General features: G+C 41.5%; 1 long non-coding RNA gene across 1 annotated transcript; it reads left to right on the forward strand.

Moving 5' to 3' along the window:
- Nucleotides 1-719: 719 nt before the first annotated feature.
- LOC140736567 (uncharacterized) lies at nt 720-14,226 on the forward strand. Its single transcript, XR_012100973.1, has 3 exons — nt 720-885; nt 11,334-11,521; nt 13,818-14,226. It is a non-coding gene; the product is annotated as an uncharacterized lncRNA (long non-coding RNA).
- The last annotated feature ends 556 nt before the right edge of the window (nt 14,227-14,782 follow it).

Raw genomic sequence — 14,782 nt, forward strand, 5'->3', positions numbered from 1 at the left:
TTAAATGTCAAGTACCTAATTTCATTTATCCTACTTCAATTCCAATTTATTGTCCACATGCGCACCTTCACTTAGTCTGCCACGACTGGTGGGATCTCCTGGTGGCTACTAATTTTAATTCTACTTCCTATTCCCATTCTGACACGTCGGTCCCTGGCCTCCTCTACTACCATGGTGAGATCATTCTCAGGTTCGAGAAGCAGCATCTCATATTCCATCAGGGCAGTGTCCAACTTGGATTCTGTAACTTCTGGTAATTTCTCCCCTTGCCCCTTTCTCCCTTTTTCCATTTCCTATTCTGGCTCCCTTTTCATACCTTCTCTTCTCCTCACCAACCCTTCTGCTCCCCTTTCTCCCATGGTCCACTCTCCCCCCCTATCAATTTCTGTCATTTTCAGCCTTTTACTTTTTCCACTATCACCTCCTATCTTCTCACATTACCCTCCTCCTCCACAAACCCACCTTCCTCTTCACATACTCTCTGCCAGCATGTATTTCTTCCTTCCCCCTTCCCTCCTTCTCATCCTGGCTCCTTCCCCTTTCCTTTCCAGTCCTGATGGAGGGTCTTGGCCCGAAACATCCACTGTTTATTCCTCTCCATAGGTGCTGCCTGACCTACTGAGTTCCTCCAACATTTTGTAGAGTGTTATTCTGAATATCCAGCATCTGTAGGATCTCCTGATGTTTTCTCCCCATCAATTCTCACCAGATTCTACTAGTATTACACATGCAAGAAGCAAGTCATGGTGGCCGATTAACCTACCAAGCAGCATGTGTATGGAATATGGGAGGAAGCAACACTACTGAGAGGAAACCCATGCAGTCACAGATTTCTCGCCTCCTGTAAAGTGCTGGGCATTGTGACTCACTGGTTGGGTGCTAGAGGTAAGTAGAAGGTGCACAACAGCAGATCCACGGAAGATTGATACATTTTGACATCTTGCCAATTTAAGGCAAATTAAAAGGGATTTGGAAGATGTGAATCAGGGTAAGAGAGATCATGACTTTGCTTGTAGAAAATTACGATAGCCAATTTCCTCCAGCCTAGCAGGAGAGCTATGGGGGGGTTTCCATTCCAACAGACATTTGGGAAAAAGTTAATAAATTTCCCCAGGAACCAGGTAAAATGCTTTTTGGATAATGCTGATGTAATCAGACTCTGATTTTTATAACATCAATGAAAACATATTGGGGCTGGTGGAATAAAGAAAAATAAAATGGAGACAGAGGTGATTGCTTTCCAGGAATTAGAGGAGCTGATGTTCATGCCATCAGGCTGGATATTTCCAGGACAGAATATGAAGTGCTATTCCTCTAATCTGCCTCTAACTCAGCTTAGCTGTTGAGGTGGCTGTGGACAGACATGCCGAGGTGGGAATAGGAAGTGGAATTAAAGTGGAAGTGGAATTAAATTGTCTGCCATAACAACCGGGAAATCCACCAGATCAAATAAATGGTCATGTGTAGAGGGCTGTTTAGGACTCTGAATTGTGGTGAGGGAGGAGGTATGGGGGCATGTGTTGCACTTGGCAGAGTTGCAAGGATAAGTGCCTGGTTGGAGATCAGTGGGGAAGGAGAAGAGGACAAGGGAGTCATGGAGAGAGCAGTCCCTGTGGAAAGCAGAGAGAGAAGGCAAAGATTTTCCAGATGATGGGATTCCGTTGGAGATAGCAGAGGTTGTGAGGAATGATATAATATGGGGGCTCGTGGTGTGGTAGGTGAAGATAAAGGGAACTCTATTCCTGTTATGCCTTGGATGGGTGGTGGGATTTTTGAGGGCAGACGTGTGGAAAATGAAAGAGATGAGGCTGAAGGTTGTATTGATACCAATGGGGGCAAAACCTCATTTTCTGAAAAAAAGAGGACATTTCAGCTATTCTGGAATGGAGAGCCTCATCATCAGAACAAATGCGGCAGAGACAGAGAGACTGAGAGAGGGGAATAGTATGCTTGCTAACGACAGGGTGGAAAGAAATGTGGTCAAGATAACTGTGGGAGTCAGTAGGTTTGTAGTAGAGGAGATCAAGAAAGTGAAGAGAACTGTTGGAGATGGGCAAAGTGAATTTGAGAGCTGGGTGGAAGTTGATAGTGTGAAGTGCAGGAAATAGAATGAAATAGAAGAATAAATTGGCGACATGGGCTTAAAGTTATTTGTGGAAGATTGGAGGAGATGAGGAAACAATAAATGAAGGGATGTTGAATTATGTGAATGAAACAGAGGGACCTTGGAATGTATGTACACATGATCTTTAAGCTAGCAGGACAATTTTATAAGATGGTTATAAATGCACATGAGATATTACCCATGTATTTCATTATTGGATAAGAACGTATGAGCAGAGAGGTTATCCTGGAAACATAAGCAACACGATATACTATATAAGTCTGATCACCTTATTAACAGAAAGATGTGATTACATTGGAAGGACTACTGAGGAAATTTACAAAAACATTGCCAGACCTGGAAATGGTTAGCTCTGAGGGAAGATAAATAGAGTTTTTTTTCTCTGGGATAGAGGAGGATGAAGGAAAATTTAACATTTAAATGAAAAAGGAGTCTAGATAGGTCATATCTGATCTCCTATTTCACTTAGCAGAGGGCATGAATATTGGGGGAATAGATTTAAAATCATTTGTTTAAGGATTAGAGGAGAGATGAGGAAATCCTTTCTTCATTGGTAGTGGTCTGGAGAAAGTTCAAAGTATGAAATAAATTTATTATCAAAGTATGTAGTATATGTCACCCTGAGATTAATTTCCTTGTGGGCATTTGTAGTATGTACAAAGAAATACCATAGAATCAATGTAAAGTTACATCCACACAAAAATAGACAAAGTGGAAAAGAAGACAAATTATGAAAATACAAATAAAAAGTAAGTAAATAAATAATATTGAGAACGTGAGTTGTGGAGTCCTTGAACGTGGGTTCATAGGTTGTTGAATCACTTTAGTATTGAGGTGAGTGAAGTTATCTACACTAGTTCAGGAGCCCGTTGGTTGAAGAGTAATAACTGCTCCTGAACGTGGTGGTGTGGGACCTAAGGCTCCTGTACCTCCTTCCCAATAGCAAGAGGGAGAAGATAGCATGGTCTGGGTGGTAGAGTTCCTTGATGACGGGTGATGCTTTCTTGTGGCAGCGCTCCTCATAGATGTCATTTTAAGATGGATTAGAGATGCTAGAAGCAGACATGCTTAGCACCTAAATGTGTATTTGAAGAATTATGACTTGGGTACTACTGACCAGTACTGGAGGATGGTTTATGCTGAATAGGCTGTTTACAGTCTGTGCAGATTGAGTGGCAGAAAGACCACGAATTGTATATTGATTTTACATCGCCAGCCCAGAGATGTTCTCATAGAACCAGTGTGAAAATAGATTGAATAAGTGTTGAAATGTACTTAGTATTTATAGATTGTAACCCCCATCATTGGTAAATGAGATCTTTAATTATAACAGGTGAACATCAGATGCAGCAAGCCTATGCCTATAGTTAAATTATTAGCCCAAGATGAATGTGGTAGTATTAAAGGTGTTGACATAAAGGCAATTTGTGGATCTTTGGTCAAATATATACTGTGTATAAAGCAGGTTCCATGGTAACTTTTTATCAGAGGTTCTGGAAGTACATGGACAGAGATCTGTCGGCATGTTTTCTGCATGTTCTATCCATCTGAGGATTAAACAAAGTTCAAAGTAAATTTAGTATTGAAGTACTTATACATGTAGTACCTTTGAAAAGGGGGGGGGACAAATGAAAGATAAACATTGTAATGTTCGTGCATCTGTCATTTTATGATAAATGAGTAAACATGTACTGCCCCCCCCCCCAGGCATTCTGGCAGGCATGAGCAATCAATCACGTGCTGAAGATTGAATGCAGGCCTTTACAAATCAATTGCAGATTCAGTGCTCAATAAGTGCCCACAGATTCTCTGAATTTTCAACTAGGTACATTTGCATGTCTTTAAAGTAATATCACTTTTATTTTCAACATGAAATGATATTCACATTAAATAAATTATTTTAACTCCTTTAAAAAATTATTTGAACAATTATTTATAACAATATTGAACAGATTTCAACCTTGTCACACACACCCCCTTAAAAGTAGATGTCATCCCAACATCTCCTCCCAGTGTTAGACTTGCAATTACGACTTTCCTTGTATGAAACATTCCTTTGGTTTCTAGTAAGCACATAGTAGTTGATGTCGGAACTGAGGCACAGGTAGCCATGATGCCATTGACACTGCACAACTATAAGGCAAGGCCTGATACTGAAGTGGCCAACAGTCTACAGTCTGTATGTTGTGACATGTGGGGATCCCAACGCTGTTGTAAGTAAAGTGTTTTGGCGGTTGCCCATTCTCTCTGAGGAAATTTTGAGCTCCCTTGTCTTTGCTCCATCTAGTTGACTGGCTCATCATTCACTGGAGTGAATACAGGAGCTGGTATTGGTTCACATGCAGGTAAGCTTAACAACTGTTCATCTCAGGCATTTGTGGCTGGAAATATTGAGAATCCTCAACCCTCATTTGCTGCTCAGCAGTTTGTATAGGCTCTACTTCAAAACTACTGAAGTCCTTGTTATTGTGAGGCTGGGGACATTTGACTTGGTGGTAACGTTCATCCTCACTGTCGCTGGCTGGTTCACTCTCTTTCCTTTCGTTAGGAGGATGAGCTCTGGCGCTCTGTTTTGGCAGACATCCTTGCTTTGTTGCGGTATCTATTTGTGGGTCAGCATCCCAAGGCAGGAGTCCACATGGCATGAGAAGATTGTAATGTCGTACCCTGGATCTTCCCTTTCCTTGTTCAGCTTTTATTTCATGGATTGGCACATCCGCCCCAACTTTTCATAGAACAATACGGATACGGTCCTCCCAATAGTTTCAAAACTTTCCTGGACCTCTGCGGGGCATCAGATTCTTTACTAGGACATAATTCCCAGGTTGTAACTCTGTAAATCTCACTCTGCTGTCATAATTTTTCTTATTTCTCCCCAAACCCTTTTGCATATACTCCTTGGCAATCTGATGGGCTTCTTGCACGCCTTGTTCCCATCATTCCAAGTATTCATTCACTGTGGGTTGCAGGACTTTTGTCCATGTTCAGGCTAAATAACGTATCTATGGGCAACCTTGGTGATCTACCGAAGAGAAGGTAGAATGAAGAGAATCCTGTTACTTATGACTTGGTACAGTTGTAAGCATAGGCCATTTTATTCAATGACACTTTCCAATTTTCTTTTTGCCTTTCTGTTTTCAACATTTGCAGAATAGTCCGTCTGAATCTCTCAACTTGTCCATTTCCCTGAGGGTGGTACGGTGTAGTTCTTGATCCAGCCACACCCCTATGCTTTCTCAGTTGGTTCTCAAATTCAGCCACTTGGTCATGGTGTATTCGTGATAGGAACCCAAACTTCAGGGCAAAGTCATTGAAAAGATGATCAGCGACAGTTTTCCCTGACTTTGTTGTGGCGTATGCCTGTGCAAATCATGTAAAATGATCAGTAATCACTAGAATGTACTCGTATCTACCTTTGCACTTGTCTAGGTGAAGAAAGTCAGCTGACACAAGCTCAAATGGCTGCGTTGTCATGACGCTCTTGAGTGGTGCCCTTGTTTCCCAACACGGCTTCTTTTGCTTGAGATGGGAACAGACTCTTAGCACATGGTGCTCAATGTCCCTCTGCATGTGAGGCCAGAAAATTCTCTCTCTTACCAGAGCTGTTGTGCGATCAATGCCTTTGAGCCCATTTTATCATGTAGCTCTTTCAGGACTGTACGCCTGAACTTCTCAGATGTACAGTTGTGTCCACTGGGTAGTTTTCCAATAAAGGATGCCATCCTCATCCAATATAAATTTATCCCACTCTTAAAGAAAGCACCTAGTTCACTTGCTTAATGTCTGTATTTGTTGAAAAGTGTGCTTCGAACCTGAGCTTACGAAGTTGATTACCATTTTGATGTTACCAAATTCTTCCTGTGCTTGCTGGATCTCTCTCCTGGACAGTGGTAGAACTGACATATTCACCCAGTCGACATCTATTTTGTCTAACTGTACAGATACTGCCATGGACCAGGGTATGTCTGCACTGTACTTCAATGGCCTGGACTGTGGTTCCCATTGAATCGGAAGAAATTTTTATTACTATGCTATTACTCTCAAGTTGCTATCTTGGTTTTGATACAGGACTGCTCCCAACCCCTGATTGGAGGCACCAACGTGGAGAATGAATGATCACGCAAAGTCTAGGAACCCCAGCAAAGGCCGCTGTACTAGGCAGTCAATCAGCTTCTCCAAAGTTCATTGATGTGTCTCTGTCAGTTTGCAAGAGGGCACACAGCTCCTCTTCTTATTTGTCTTTCTAATGCTACCCCTACTGAGCTGATTTTGGTCACTGTCAGCTCTGCTTTTTAACAGGTCATGGGGGTGGGGGGGGGGTTGTGACGTGAGAGAAATCTTTAATGTACTGCTGATAGTAGCTTAATAGAACCAGAATCTTTCTCAGTTCTCCCACTGTGCCTGGCCTCTTCTCTTTCAGTGCTGTTACTACCATGGTAGCTGCAGGATTCATCCGATTTCCCTCTGCCAGCACAATTCTCCCCAGGTAGTGAACCTCCGCTTAAAGAACTCACACTTACTGGGTTTAGGTTTCACTCCATGCACCTGCATTCACTGTATCGCTCTGCTCACCACATCAACATGTTCATCGAAGGTCTTAGTGAACACCAGCCTGTCATCCAGGTATGGTGCACAGACTTTGTCTCTTAATCCTTCAAGGTGCTCCTCCATGAAACGTCGGTAGGCTGCGAGCACATTCTTGAGTTCAAAGGGGATTCGAATCCACTCATACAAACCCTACAGGTTATGAAGGCTGTTAGTGACCTGCTTTCCTTCATCATGAATCCTTGATGGTATGCTTTCCCCAGTCAATTAACAAGAACCAAGCATACCCCGTAAGCTGTCCATGATGTCTTGCACTCTTGGGATGGCAGTCAGGAATAGTTTTCCTATTCAGGTCCCTATAATCAATACAGAGACACACACAATTGGTGAGGTGTAAGGTGAGTTAGATTTCTTGATCCATTGATGGACGATTAGGGTCATGTAAGTAATCCTTCATTTAGCTGTAGCGGGGTTTTGGAACTGAAGTATCAGAGCAGGCAATCCATTCATCATCTTTGAGAGGGATGCTCAGCTGCAAAGCTTTGATACAGCCAATGTCGTCTGATTTTGAAAAGGAGTGACATTCTTCTCATAGGATCTGCTTCACAAACTGGCTGCTGTTGTATATTTAGGCGGCTCACATTGACTGGGGGATCCCATAAATCAGAGTTGAGTTCACCCTTATCATCCTCTAATTGGTGTCGAGTGGTGCACCTTCCTGCACCAGGACAGGGAACATGGAATTAACTAGTCGCAACATCCTGAGCGCTGTCTTCTCAGCAAGCACGATGTCATGGTCTGCTCTGTTGTACACATCAATAACAATGTACGGACATGCACCCCTCTGGAGTGTTACTAGTGTTTCACACACTTCAAACGCTTTCTACCCACTGTGGGTTTACTTCTGGTTCAAAGAACATTGTTTTGTCTTCCCTCACAGATGGAGACTGCACATAGACTTGAACTTGCTTTGTTATAAATTATGGTATGTTGTCTTCACTCAATACTCCCAGGGAATGTGAGTAAGAGAAGAAAGAGAACTATGAGAAGAATGTCACTCAATGCTAATCAGATTGATAAATGCCTTGATTTTGCTTCTCTTCAGGCTAGGGAACATAGCTCTTATTGTTTCATACAAGAGTCCACCCTTCCTGTCATTAAGTTTTTTTTCGTTACTCTCCTTTATAATTTGTTCAGTCAGATTGAATTGAATGATGGAATGGGGTAGAGGTCTGCCTTTCAGAACCAGAACTGTTATGATCAAGCTAATTTGAAAGTGAACTCAAACCATCATACATATGGCACGGTCCCGGATGTCTGTGCTGCCTCGGAAACATCCCTCAGTTTGACTCCAGCTAAGTGCTTAGTTTTCCTCTGCTCGTCTATGATGCACCTGTGAACCTGTGTCCCATATCACTTCACTTCGACCTCCCTGTAAGTATCTTCCTAGAAGGCACTGTCTGCCCACCAGTGACGTTATGGATGAATGTTGATTGGCTTGGCACTGTGCAACTAAATCACTGGTGGATGACTGTCTTATTCCTCGTGATTTACATCCCGCTAAGTAGTGCTTGTAACAGTGGGTGCAAAGTTCCTCACACCCTCACTTCTGACAGTGGAAACATCTTCTAGTTCATGGTGAATGGAGTCGCTGAGGCAGGCCAGGATACGGACATATTGGGACTGGCTTTTGTTGTACGACTCCATGCTGCTGTGGTAAAAGTGAATCATTCTGTGGAGCTATTTGACATGGCTGCCGAGCTTCAGATGGCAATGCATGTGATACCATTGCACACTGCTGAAATGGAGGAACATTTTGTTGCTGTGCGGCTGGGTATGCCTGAGGCAGAGCCAGTTCAATTAAGTGGCTTTGCTTTTTCCACCACCGTTTTTATTCAATGCTTGGCCCTCTCTGGAGTTCAGACCTGACAATATTTTGCCCCACGGACTGCTCTTTGTACCCCACCCTGACAGCAGCTGGTCAATCTGTGCTGGGTCCATGGACAGCATCCGTGGAAACGAGCAGTTAACATTTCGGGCCGAGACCCTTCATCAGGACTGAAGAAGGAGGGGGCAGGGGCCCTATAAAGAAGGTGGGGGGAGGGTGGGAAGGAGAAGGCTGGTAGGTGCCAGGTGAAAAACCAATCAGAGGAAAGATCAAGGGGTGGGGGAGGGGAAGCAGGGAGGGGATAGGCAGGAAAGGTGAAGAAGGAATGTAAAGGGAAAGCACTATGGGTAGTAGAAGAAGGCAGAATCATGAGAGCGGTGATAGGCAGCTGGAGGAGGAGGCAGAGTGAAACTAGGGTGGGGGAAGGGAGAGGGAGGGAATTACCAGAAGTTGGAGAATTCAATGTTCCAATTTCTCCAACTTCTGGCGTTGCCTTCTGATGCGGTAAGCCGTCCACTTGATTTGTTTTTGGCAGCAGGTTGAATCTTCTAAAGTTAATCTGGAAATAAAATAAAGGATGACATAATAGAAATAGAAAACCAATATTCTTGGGATATCTTTAAAAAATGAAGTCACATCTTGTGATCATGCATTGAGGTCTGCAAGCTGAAGCCTACAATCTAATTATAGAAGAATTTTTACTCTATAAAGATCCAAGATTATTAAAGATCAGAGATTCATAAGTTTACTGGAAGTATTTAATTGATTTTAATATATCAAAATGATACACACCAAAGAGTGATATACTGGCATCATGGCAAGTTATGACAGAAAAAGATTTTTTTACTGTGTGTTGGTAAGTTTTACTTTTTACTGTGACATGTTTTTGAATTCTGCCAATCTTAATTGCAACCTTTGTTTAAAATGTGTCTTACCTGTCACTATAGTACCTTCATATGTTAACATTCTATAATCACAGCAACTGAAGTGATTTGGAAATTAATTTTCTGTTCCAAATACTCCACTATCATCCATATACTCTTGTAATGTTTTAAAGTTCGATATTTTTTTCAAAACTGTTTTGTTTGCTTGATGAGGTTAATTCTTAATTGCACCTTTCAGAACCTGTAACAACACCGCATGGCATGGGCCTCACTTAATGCTTTCCAAAGCCCAGCTAGCGTATATGGCCACAGAATCACTAAGGCATCGAAGGAAATCATTCAGCTCAGTCAGCCCGTGCTGGCTTGTAGAACCATTCAGTTAGTTATCTTCTCCTGATCTATCCCTGTGGCCCTGCAGGGTTTTCTTTTTCAAGTGGTAATTGAATTTCCCTTTAAAATCATTGGTTGTCTTGTCCTTGACCATGGTCATGGGCAGCAAGTTCCAGGGCTTTATCACTTGCTCTGTAAGAAAGTTCTTCCCCATGTTCTCTCCTTTATCCATTACCCTTAAAGCCTTAAATCTCTGTTCCTTAGATCTTGTGCTGACGGCTATTGGAAGCATTTTTTTCTGTTCTTCAAGTTGCACACCTTTATTAAATTTCCCTTCATCCTCCAAGTGCCTAAAATCAGGCTCAAGGAGAGCTTTTGTCTCACTGCTCTAAGACTATTGAATGGTTCTCTGGTACGATAAAATGGCCTCTCAACCGCACAGTCTTGCACCTTATTGTCTGTTTGCACTGCATGTCCTCTGTAACTATAATAGTTGGTTCTGCACTCTGTAATTGTTTTCTCTTGTACTACCTCAGTGACTCAGAATCAGAAGCAAATTTAATATCACTGCATATGTCTTGAAATTTGTTGTTTTGTGGAGCAGTACACAGAAAATACTAAAGGTTCAAAGGTTCATTTTATTATCAAAGTATGTATGCAGGATACAACTCTGGAATTTGTCTTCTCCAGATAGCCATAAAATATGGAAAACCGGAGAAGTAGTTGAAAGACATCAATCCCCCTTCGCCCTCTTGTTGTAACCCCCCCATGAAAAGAAAAAGAAACAAAAACTCGCAAACCACAACCCCCCTCAACTCCTCCCTCCCACAAAAACAGATAAATCAGAATATCAGACCCCAGACCTTCAGCCTGCCAATCGACAACAAGAAAGAAGGACGAAAACATAAAAATAAACCATAGAAATGAAAGACCCCAATATGAACTACAGTTAGTGTGAACTACAGTCCCATCCATAAATCATAGAATTTCATTCGCATCTCTGAGAGCATTAGGACCCAACGGCCTCTCCGAGGGATGCAACGTGAACCGGCTGCCTCTCCGAGGTAAGCAAACTATAAATTACAAAAAAATATATGAATGAAGTTAAATAAATAGTGCAAATAAGAGAGAAAATAGATAGATAGAGTCAGTTCATTAACTGTTCAGAAATCTGATGGCAGAGGGGAAGAAGCTGTTCCTAAAACATTGAGTGTGTGTCTTCAGGCTCCTGATGTAATGACATTATCTGTACAGATGACATAAAAAACAAGGTTTTTCTCTACACCCAGGTACATGTGACAATAGTAAAACAATTTCCCACTTTACCAATGTAAATCTGCATGTACTGGTATAATATATGATATTTACAGATGAATAACTTCCTTGGGCCTGAGACAAATAAATTTGTCTTTGTAACGTCATTTTTTCCAAAGAAAGTTAGTGTTTCTGATTTAAAAAGAATATCTTTTATCTTTTAATGTATACTTCTTTTTCTTACTCAATTTGTTTTTAGTTTCTATAAATCAAATTTATATTTTTAACTTTATGTTTCCTGTTTTAGACACAAACAGATGCTGGAATCCAACTGCTGAAAAACTCTACTATTACTTGGCTTTAAAGAAGGAAAAGTAACAGAAAATTTAAGTCTAAAGCCAATCAAAAATCTTTATGGAGACTTTTCAACAAACTGAATAGATTACACAGTAGCTTTCCTACTTATAGGCAAAAACCAAAAAAAATTGCAGAAAAGTAAGCAAGATATTTTTACACTTTCATCTAAAACATTGATAACTATTTCCCTGAGGTTGCTCTAAAGCCAATAATCCATCTTTTATAGAGACAAGACAAGGAACCTAAATCAGGAAATTGTAGATTATAACACATTATAAACAAGAGAAATTCTGCAGATACTGAAATTCCAAAGCTCTCCACGCAAAATGCTGGAGGGACAGCAGGGCAGACAGCATCATGGAAATGAATAAACAGTTGACATTTCAGTTGGAGAGCCTTTATCAGGACTGGAAAGGAATGGGGAAGATGCCAGAATAAAAAAGGTGTGGGGAGGGGAAGGAGGTGATAGGTGAAGCCAGGTGAGTAGGAAAGGTAAAGAGCTGGAGAGAGAGGAGTTTGATAAGAGAAGAGCGTAGACCATAGGAGGAAAGGGAAGGAGGAGGGGACCCACAGGGAGGTGATAGCAATTGGGAAGAAGTAAGAGGTTATAGTGGGGATAGAAGAGCTGGGAGGGGGAGGGACCTTTTTTTTTTTACCAGAAAGAGAAATCAATATACATGCCATCAGGTTGGAGGCTGCCTACATGGAATATGAGGTGTTGCTCCTCCGCACTGAGGGTGATGTCATCATGGCACAAGAGGAGGCCATGGACCAACATGTCGGAACAGGAATGGGAAACAGAATTAAAATCACAAACAAGAGGAAGTCTGCAGATGCTGGAAATCCAAGCAACACATACAAAATGCTGGAGGAACTCAGCAGGCCAGGCAGCATCCATGGAAAGAAGTACAGTTGACGCTTCGGGCTGAGACCCTTTGGAAGGACTGGACATGGACTTTTTCCATAGATACTGCCTGGCTTGTTGGGTTCTTCCAGCATCTTGTGTGTGTTGATCAGAATTAAAATATTTGCTGGACAGGCTGTGATGCAAAAACTGGAATACTGACATTCACAATAAGGATGAAATCTAATTACATTGTCAAGGCCAAAGAGGACAAGGCATGCCAATGTTTTCATTACAAAATGTCTATCCTTCAGTGCTACATTTGGAACTGAAGGCTTCACAATTGCTTTCATTTAATTTTGAGAATATTTTAATTTAAAATGCTCAATTAAAAACATTGAGTGATCATCCCAGGGAAGACCTGCAAGGAATTCTGGTTCATGTATGAAAAGAAGCTGAGTCCACTCACTTGATGAGACATTATCAAAGGTCTGAGTCCTTTCTTCAAACACACAATATGGGTGTTGTTGGTGAAACCAGTGTTTAATGACCATTATTATCTGAAGTTGAAACTTACTTACTGCCCATTATGCCTCTGGCATTTAGGGCAGCAATGAAGATCTTCCATTTCTGGTGATGTTCAAGGCTTCCTTCACTGTGTCAGTAGCATCCTCTTGGTTTTCACTACCGTCTGTCATGTCAGTCCCGGGTGGAGACTCAGGAACATCGTCACACTCAGTTGTAGAAGGATTCTTCATTGCTATTACTGTAACAATTTTGTTTAACCAGTCAAGGTTATTAGCCCTGAGCTGAGCCCCCATACCTGCGTGACCAGTAGACCACTCTTAGTCTGGCTTCTACCCTTTGACCTGTTTGGCATGGGTGATTCTACCAAAAGCCAAAGCATAAAGCCCTGACTCCAGCCAACATAGCTCTCTGGGTCACTGAGGCACACAAGCCTCCAAACCACGACAAGGTTGTGGTCCTCTTGTTATAAGTAGCTGGGAACCTTCAAAGGATGACTAAAAGCCAACTACATTGCTGTGGTCTGGAGTCACACATACAGCTTCCTTCCAGTCAGGGTATTAGAAAGTCTATCTAAATCAGTCTACACGTTTGGGGTGGCATTTTAAGATAATCACATTTTTGGATGATTGTCTTTCACAGTAGCACTCATTATTTGCAAAATTATTTATTTTTAGAATTGAATGGAAATATATCCTTTATACTGTGAATGCTGATCTTGGCACTTTGAAAATCCTGTTGACAATCACTAGCAATAGAATGTCCTTTGTTTAATGTTATTGTGATATGCTTAAATGAGGCATAAAATATTTAGCAAACATGTTGGCATTGATTTCAACAATTAATGTTTTCCTTCAATTGCCCAGCTAGTAATGGTTAGAAAGTAAATTTGCTTTAAAATTAATGCTGTGTTCCAAGCATTTCCACGATGCTTATCCCAAGATGTCAGTGCTTCCGTTGCTGGTATTTGAAAATGTACACAACTAAGTTTGTTGTTATTCCTCCTCATGTCATGTGGCATTGAGCATTGTGGCAAATTTTGTCTTTTTTTGTCTGTGTTGCTAGCTCATCACTCAACACAGATGGAAGGTGTGCGAGGAACCTGCTGGATTCGAACCTGGGACCTCTCACCTCGAGGTCCAGTGCTGATGCCACTACACCATCAGCCAGCAGACACAATTAAGCACTTGGTGGAACTTCCTGGTATATACTCCGTCATCAGTTCTGTCTGATCAGTACAAATTGGGAACTTTGTTTTCAATTAGACCGGAATGCAACAGAAACTCTACAAGTGCAGAAATGGTTACTAGTACTTTCAGTGAAGTGCTGTGACATAGAGGAGGCAAAATATTCCAGAAAGTCCACCTTCCAGCTGTTGCGCGTAAAATTCCCAGGCATTATTAGAAACGCTCCAGCTTCCTGTCATAAATGAGTCAATTTAACAAAATTCTTTCCAGTAAACAAAAGTAACCTATTGCATGTTTTTTCTTGTCTTTTATGATTGGATTTAATGGGTGAGTGTTCTCCTTGATTGCTACAAATAACTGCATACTACAAAGGAAGAGATGTGTGCTCCACACAATGCACTCTTGTTCATGTGTTCTATGCTTTCAAACAGCTGGTGAATAGAATTGCAGGAGCGGTTCCTTTCTGTGGCTGCTGGCTGTGCTGATATCCTGACTTTGTAAAAAGAAATGCAAAAAGCAATGAACAGGACTCACAAATAAAGAAGTGTTGTTCTAGTGAGGGATTCAACACAAGACGTTAGCTGCCCACAATATATGAACCGAAACCTAAGAACAATACTGAGATGTACCGATCAGACACTGGTCTTCCCTTTATAATAGTTAAGGTTATGGGGAAATGCTTTTCACTCAACAGGAACTCAATTGTGTGAATTATCCAAGTATAAAATAATAACCAGGCTACAGATGACTGTATTATCAGCTTTACTAAGTTGTATAAATGTATTCCATTGTTGGTTGCCTATGTGTTGCATTAATACGAGGTCATCTGCTTTTCTTTCCAAT

This window comes from Hemitrygon akajei, chromosome 12 (genome assembly GCF_048418815.1).
Source record: "Hemitrygon akajei chromosome 12, sHemAka1.3, whole genome shotgun sequence".
Lineage (NCBI taxonomy): Eukaryota > Metazoa > Chordata > Chondrichthyes > Myliobatiformes > Dasyatidae > Hemitrygon > Hemitrygon akajei.